Consider the following 7234-nt stretch of genomic DNA (forward strand, 5'->3'; position numbering starts at 1 on the left):
TGCAACCGGTTCAGTAGTGAAAAAACTGCTGAGACCAAATGGCAAATCTGGCCATATCTTCCTTTATCAAGGTATTCTGAAAGAAAAAAATGCCCCAGTGTCCCGGTGGTGCAAATGCTGTCAGAGAAACATGATGTTAATGCCATCGCAAACTGGTTGACAGAATGGACTCGTGCAGGTGCACCTGTGCCAAAGGAAGCTGTGAGTGACTTTTCTCTGGCAATTCTGGGAGCTCTGGTCAAGGCTTTCACTCCTCATCCTGATCTGAAGTCCTATCTTAATGAATGCTTTCATGTCCTTCTTGGAACCCAGTCTGCCAAACTCCCCCCTTGTTTTATCAGGGTTGATGTTGCGCACTGCATCAAGATGATATGCCAGTGGGACTGCCTGAAGAAGAAAACACATCGTGTTAAAGATTTCTTTGTCAGGTCATTAGCAAAACTTCTTCAGTCTCAATGTTTGGACCATGCAAAACAGCTCCTACATGCTATCACTGTTGTGGCCCTCAGTGAGGCAGAAGGTGATGACAGTTCTGGAGCCCCTCTTCCTTCAGAAAGGTGCAAGAAATACTTGAAAGCCCAAATTGCTCAAGACTCCATCATTCCAGATGAACAGATGGAGGAAAGTGAGAGAGTGGATTCAGTGGATGAGATCCAGACTGACCTACGACAGTGGGTAACAGAAATATGTGAGGAGAGCAGGTCACTTGCTGCAGCAAACGGGGATAGAGATAATATTCACTTTCTCCCTGAGATTATTCCTCATATAATAAGACTGGCAAGTTACTTGCCACTCTGGACAGGAATAATGGTCCCTCTCTTCCAAAGCACCAGCATCACAGCAAGTTCAGCCACTGTTGAAGCTGAATTCAAAAACATAAAACATGGCCTTTTCAAACATGAAAACTTGCCTGTTCGAGTCGATCGCTTCATTGCTCGTCATCTTTCCTTCATCGAGGGAAATATGCGGATTTGTTCTGCAAAAGAAAAGGTCAAAGATGAGGCAACAGTGGGATCACTGAAAGTCACAGATGCCAATTCTGGATCCATGACGACTCACAGTGCAGAAGACAAAATAAAAATGGATGCTCACCCGTTTGTGGGATCTGATGCTGCCACAAACATTCTTCCGGCTGATGGGGATGCAGTTGAGAACTGGAGGGGCCTAGCTGTTCCACCCAAAAAAAGGAAGAGGACTTCCTACCTCTCTTCATGTACCGAATGGCTCCATGCAGATGAAACTTTTGGGGCCAAAAGAGTGAAAGTGGGATTATTAAAAAATGGAAACCTCCATCAGCCTATTAGATTAGTGGAATCGACAATCTCTGTGCTCAATACCTGTGCATTTGATGCATTTTTTCAGTGCCTATGTTGTGCCTTCTGTGACAGCTCCACATTTCAAAATGCTGTTCTGAAAGACAGTGAAAACCCAGTCCTGCAGCTGGTGAAAGCCATTGCCACAGATGGTGTGACCCAACAAACCTACAGAAGGAGAGCAGAGCTGCTTAGTGTGATGTTTGAAGCTGTCTCCTTGAGGTCTGGTGCGATCCAAATCGATGCTCAGTGCAATATCTCCGCTGTAATTGCTAAGACAATGAGGAACATCTCAAGTGTTTATTTTACCAAACACTGCTCTTCACAGCACTGCTACCTCAGCAAAGGGATGACAAGGGAAGTGCCATTTGTTTCTCCTGCCATCTCTGTCCTCAAAGAGTCTGGTATGGCTCATCTTGGCACGGCTGTGGAAGCAGGACTTGGCCTACCTGAGTCTACCTGCCTCAGGCCACTCTCCAATCCATCTCTGTGTCCATCAGAATTCAAAACAGAAGACAGCACCACAGGAAATGAGCTCTGTGCAGGGACAGTTACTCACAGCTACAACATTGGAGATATCGTGTGGATTGATACTGACCTTGCAAACCAAACAGAATTTCCACTGAATGAATTTCCCTCCAACCTGGTTCTCCAAGGAAAGTCGTTCACTTTGAGGGCATTAATTGCTTTCCATGGAAAGATGACCACTGACGGTTTGGGGCATTACACTGCATACTGCAGGAGAGCTCCATGTGTGTGGGAGTGCTATGATGACCTGGGAAATGGAGTGACAGGAGCATCTGAAAAGAAAAAAATACAACCCCATGCTGTGTTATACACAGTATAATGAGTGCTGCCTGCATTTTTCTGTTTTATTTGGTTCATTACAGTTACATGTGTTCAAATGGCTAGTGTGTGTTATCAGTAAGTTCAGTTTTGCACATAAAGTTAAAGTTTTAAATCTTTTAACACTCTGTTCTTTGTCAGTCTGATGCATATTTGCTTTTACACACCCAGTCACCTTCACCTGTAGCCTTGAAAGTAACCGTTCCATTTTTCTGTCAATAATTTTTCTGTATTTGTTTTGTGTTGACCTGGTGGCTTAAGTCAGGGGTCAGCATCCTTTTCAGTTCAAAGGGCCCCTTTTCCCCTGCTGCTACAAAACCTGTCTAAAGCCTAAAAAAAGAAAGAGCCTATAAATATCTAGAAAATGAGTTGTCGTATCGTTTAAGCTATGGAAATGTAAATAAAAATGTTTATTTTTAGATTTGATAAGAAAATGAATCATCAAAGCTTTATAACGCAAAAAAGTATTTGTTAAAATGAAGCCAGCTACGTGAGTCCTTTCCATAATAACTGAAAATTAGGAAAGATGGGCAACCAACTTGAAAAGTACAGTAAACAGATTTGAAGCTAAGAAACATTAAATCACTTTTAAAAGCCTTGTACATTCAGTGAATAGTCAATGCAGATATTTCATAAAAAAAACAAACTGTTAACAGAACCCTTTCTTGTTGTCTTTATAATAAAAAAAAAATGACTTACTTGGTCTTATAAGGGCCACAGTGGAGGGGCCGGAGAGCCACATGTTCAGTGTTGCCAACTTAGCGACTTTGTCGCTATATTTAGCGAGTTTTCAGACCCCGTGAAAGCGCAAAAAAGACGTGAAAGCGCATATCGCTTTTACTCTCAACAAGCAGCGGGTGCTGTAACGCAGTCAGTTCTTCTTTTACTCTTATGCTGTTTTGTGGATCTCAAGGTTTAAAACTACTTATAAACACACACACACAAAGTAACTCCACCAGAGTGCCTATTTCGGGTCACTTTTGCCGGTCCAAGCCCGGATTAAGGAGCAGGGTTGGAATTGTGACATTAAAAAAAACAATAATTGCTAGAAGAAATTTAATTTGTAGTTCTAAATGAACTCTAAATGCATTTAGGACGTTTTTTACTCACTTTATGTCTCTTCCACGATGTTATTTCTCTTTCCAACAACGTAGGTTACAATTACATTAGCATGACCAATTATGCAAATTAGGGGATGACGTCATTTAGCGACTTCTAGCGACTTCTAGGACAGCCAATAGCGATTTTCCTTCCTTACAGTTTTGCCACAGAAAAACTTTAGCCTACCTTGTGTACGTTTCTGCACTGGTAACAAAAGAAATATTGACCTTTCCGCTGAATAAATTGTGTTACTAAAGTGTAAACTAATAAAAGTTAATATGCAGCAAGCCTAGAAAAAGTGGACAGCCTTCTATAAAAGTGCAAAACTCCACAGCTGCTGAAACTCACTGCCACAGACACTGGTGTTATACAGTGTAGGCCGTAATAATTAAAATCATTATATCTCAGATACTGTAGCAGCACAAATGCTAATTTCACCTGCACAAATCAGCACAAACGTAGCACTAAAAAAGTAGACCATTTTGGCCTGTTTTGGAGCAGTCTGGGGGGATGGTGACCTTTGAATGACCTATAAAATAATGTTTAATATCTCAAAAACCGTAGCAGCACAAACGTTATTTTACCTGCACAAATTAGCACAAACGTAGCACTAAAAAAGTAGACCATTTTGGCCCGTTTTGGAGCAGTCTGGGGGGATGGTGACCTTTGAATGACCTATAAAATAAAGTTTAATATCTCGGAAACCGTAGCAGCACAAACGCTCATTTTAACTGCACAAATCAGCACAAACGTAGCACTAAAAAAGTAGACCATTTTGGCCCGTTTTGGAGCAGTCTGGGGGGATGGTGACGTCATCGGCAAAAAATATAACTTTTAATATCTCGTAAACCGTAGCAGCACAAACGCTAATTTTACCTGCACAAATCTGCACAAACGTAGCACTAACCGCTCCGCCTATTTGCCTTTACGTTTCAAGTGGGTGGGGGGTCAGCTTCACTCTGCTATGCGAGCACCTGTGTGTATGTGTAAGTGCACGTGAGTAAGTGTGCATGTAGGTGTGGGTGCGTCGTAACAGTCAAAGCACTGTGTGTGTTTCTGTGTCCGTGACTTCCTGCCGGTCATAAAAGTAATCTCCTCTCTCCCCAGCTACACCAAATTCTTCTACACAACATAGAAAACAGAGTTAACATATTACAAACACTGAGACCCCCACTCTGCATCCACTGGGCCATTGCCCTCTTGTTGTCTTACATTTACAGATAAGATGGAGAGTCTCCTGCAAACCTGCTTCTAAGTAATAATAATAATAATAATAATAATAATAAATTTTATTTATGAGCGCCTTTCAAGTCACCCAAGGACACTTTACAATAGGATAAAACACTTAGTAAAAGAATGGCAGAATAAGAACAATAAAATAAAAGCACAAAATAAAATTAACAAACAGTGGATTCACAGTGAATATGCAGATTTGAACAGATTGGTTTTGAGTTGGGATTTAAACTGGGGGAGAGAACAAATGTTTCTTATTTCTGGGGGCAGAGAGTTCCACAGCCTGGGAGCAGAGCAGCTGAAAGCTCTGCTTCCCATGGTGGTGAGGCGGAAGGAAGGTACAGCAAGCTGGATAGAAGAAGAAGAACGAAGTGAACGGGCAGAACAGGTGGTGGTTAACAGATCAGAAAGGTAAGGAGGAGCGAGGTTATGAATGGCCTTGAAGGTGAGCAGAAGAAGTTTGAAAATTATCCGGAATTTTACAGGGAGCCAGTGAAGTTCTTGAAGAACAGGGGTGATGTGCTGGTAGGAGGGGTTCTGGTGATAATGCGAGCAGCAGAGTTCTGAACCAGTTGAAGCTTATGGAGGGATGTTTGGGGGAGACCATGCAGAAGAGAATTGCAGTAGTCAATACGGGAGGTAACAAGACTGTGGACAAGAATGGATGTAGACTGGTTGGAAAGAGAAGGAAGCAATCTGTTAATGTTACGTAGATGGAAGAAGGCACAACGGGTGAGATTATTGATGTGAGATTTATAAGAAAGTGAACTGTCTAGGATGACACCAAGGCTCTTAACCTCAGGAGAAGGGAAAACTGTGGAGTTATCGATGGTGAGTGAGAAATGGTTTGCCTTCAAAAGGTTGGATTTGGTGCCAATAAGGAGGATCTCCGTTTTATCCTCATTGAGCTTTAGAAAATTAGAGGTAAACCAGGATTTTAACTCGGATAGACATTCTGTAAGGGAAGAAGGTGGGAGGGAGGAATCAGGTTTGCAAGAGAGATATAACTGGGTGTCATCAGCAAAACAGTGAAACTGAAGTTCAAATTTGCGGAAGATGGTACCTAGAGGGAGGATGTATATTATGAAGAGAAGAGGGCCTAAAACTGAGCCTTGGGGTACACCAGAGGTGACGGGGAATAGACGAGAGCGGAATGATCTTAATTGAATAAACTGGGAACGGTCGAGGAGATATGATTGAAACCAGGCGAGGGGTGTGTCAGAGATGCCGAGAGAGGAAAGTCTGCTTACAAGTACAGAGTGAGAAATGGTGTCGAAGGCTGAGCTCAGATCTAAAAGGACGAGAATGGTGAGAAGTCCAGAGTCAGCTCCGATTAGAAGATCGTTAGTGACTTTAAGTAGAGCAGTTTCAGTACTGTGACATGAGCGAAAACCAGATTGAAATCTCTCGTAGATGTTATTATTAACCAGGTGTAAATGAAGTTGAGCTGCAACCACTTTTTCAAGTATCTTAGAAATGAAGGGTAGATTGGAAATCGAACGGAGGTTGTTAAAGTTGTTAGGATCTAAAGAAAGTTTTTTCAGTATAGGAGTGACTAGAGCAGTCTTCATTAAGGAGGGAACGATACCGGTGGTGAGAGAAGAGTGAATGATAGCAGAGATGAGTGGGAGTAAAGAAGAGAGGCAGGATTTCACAAGCCCCGTGGGCATGGGGTCAAGATGACATGTGGCAGGCTTTGATTTACATATGAACTCGGAAATATCAGATAAATCAGGAAGATGAAAAGTGGAAAACGGCTCAAAAAGGAGAAAAGGTTCTGGAGAGGGCGTAGACACAACATTTGATCTGAGTTGCTGGTGGATGTTATTGATTTTCGTAGTCCAGAACAGCATCAAGGAGTTGCAGGCTTCAGAGGAATAGAAGTGCGGTGGTAAAGCGTTGGGGGGTTGAATTAGTTTGTTGAGAACTGAAAACAGAGTCCTTGCATTACCCTCATAAGAACTGATAATACCAGAGTAGAAGCTTTGTTTGGCCTTGTTGATGGAGTCTTTATACTGAAGTACGTGGTATTTATAGATTTCTGAATCAACAGTTAAACCAGATTTCTTATATTTACGCTCTAGCTGCCGAGCTTTGGCCTTCAGAGCTCGGAGGTCAGAGGTAAACCAGGGAGCAGAGCGAGCGAAGGAAACACAGTGGGTTTTTACAGGAGCCAGAGAATCAAGGACAGTGCGTAGACAATTATTATAATATAACAACAAATCATCAGGAGTAGAATAGAAGTCCGGAATCTGAACATTGTCCAAACTGGTAGTGAGAATGTCCATATCAATGTTCTTGATGTTGCGGAACGAGATGAGACGGGTTGGCTTGGTAGAAGAGCAGCAGAGAGTGAGATTAAATGAAAGGAGGAAGTGGTCAGTTATGGGGATTTCAGTAGCAGAAAGATTCGAGGGAGTAAGACCAGAACAGCAGACCAAGTCCAGGGTGTGTCCTTTAGAGTGAGTGGGAAAGTCGATAAATTGTTTAAATTCAGAGCCTTCGAGACAGGAGGAAAAGTCTCTGGTGAGCAGAAGGTCATTATTGTCCATGTGAATGTTGAAATCTCCCACCAAGATCACATTTGGGGAGAGAGATGAAAGATGGGTTAGTAGATTAGCAAAGTCACTGAGGAAGACAGGGTTAGGTTTGGGGGGGGGCGGTATACAGTAGCTATGATGGTGGGAATGGGTCCATTCAGCTCACATGCAAGGACCTCTAGAGCAGGGTATTAATAGTTT

The 7234-nt window shown here is 42.4% G+C and overlaps 1 long non-coding RNA gene across 1 annotated transcript; it reads right to left on the reverse strand.

Annotated features, from left to right (window-relative positions):
* Positions 1–211: 211 nt before the first annotated feature.
* LOC148097299 (uncharacterized) lies at positions 212–2053 on the reverse strand. Its single transcript, XR_015716825.1, has 7 exons — positions 1912–2053; positions 1651–1800; positions 1338–1481; positions 1093–1240; positions 911–976; positions 485–663; positions 212–387 (listed from the first exon to the last, which is right to left on the reverse strand). It is a non-coding gene; the product is annotated as an uncharacterized LOC148097299 (long non-coding RNA).
* Positions 2054–7234: the final 5181 nt, after the last annotated feature.

The sequence above is a fragment of the Neolamprologus brichardi genome, chromosome 18 (genome assembly GCF_056152115.1).
Source record: "Neolamprologus brichardi isolate AB-2024 chromosome 18, ASM5615211v1, whole genome shotgun sequence".
Taxonomy (NCBI): domain Eukaryota; kingdom Metazoa; phylum Chordata; class Actinopteri; order Cichliformes; family Cichlidae; genus Neolamprologus; species Neolamprologus brichardi.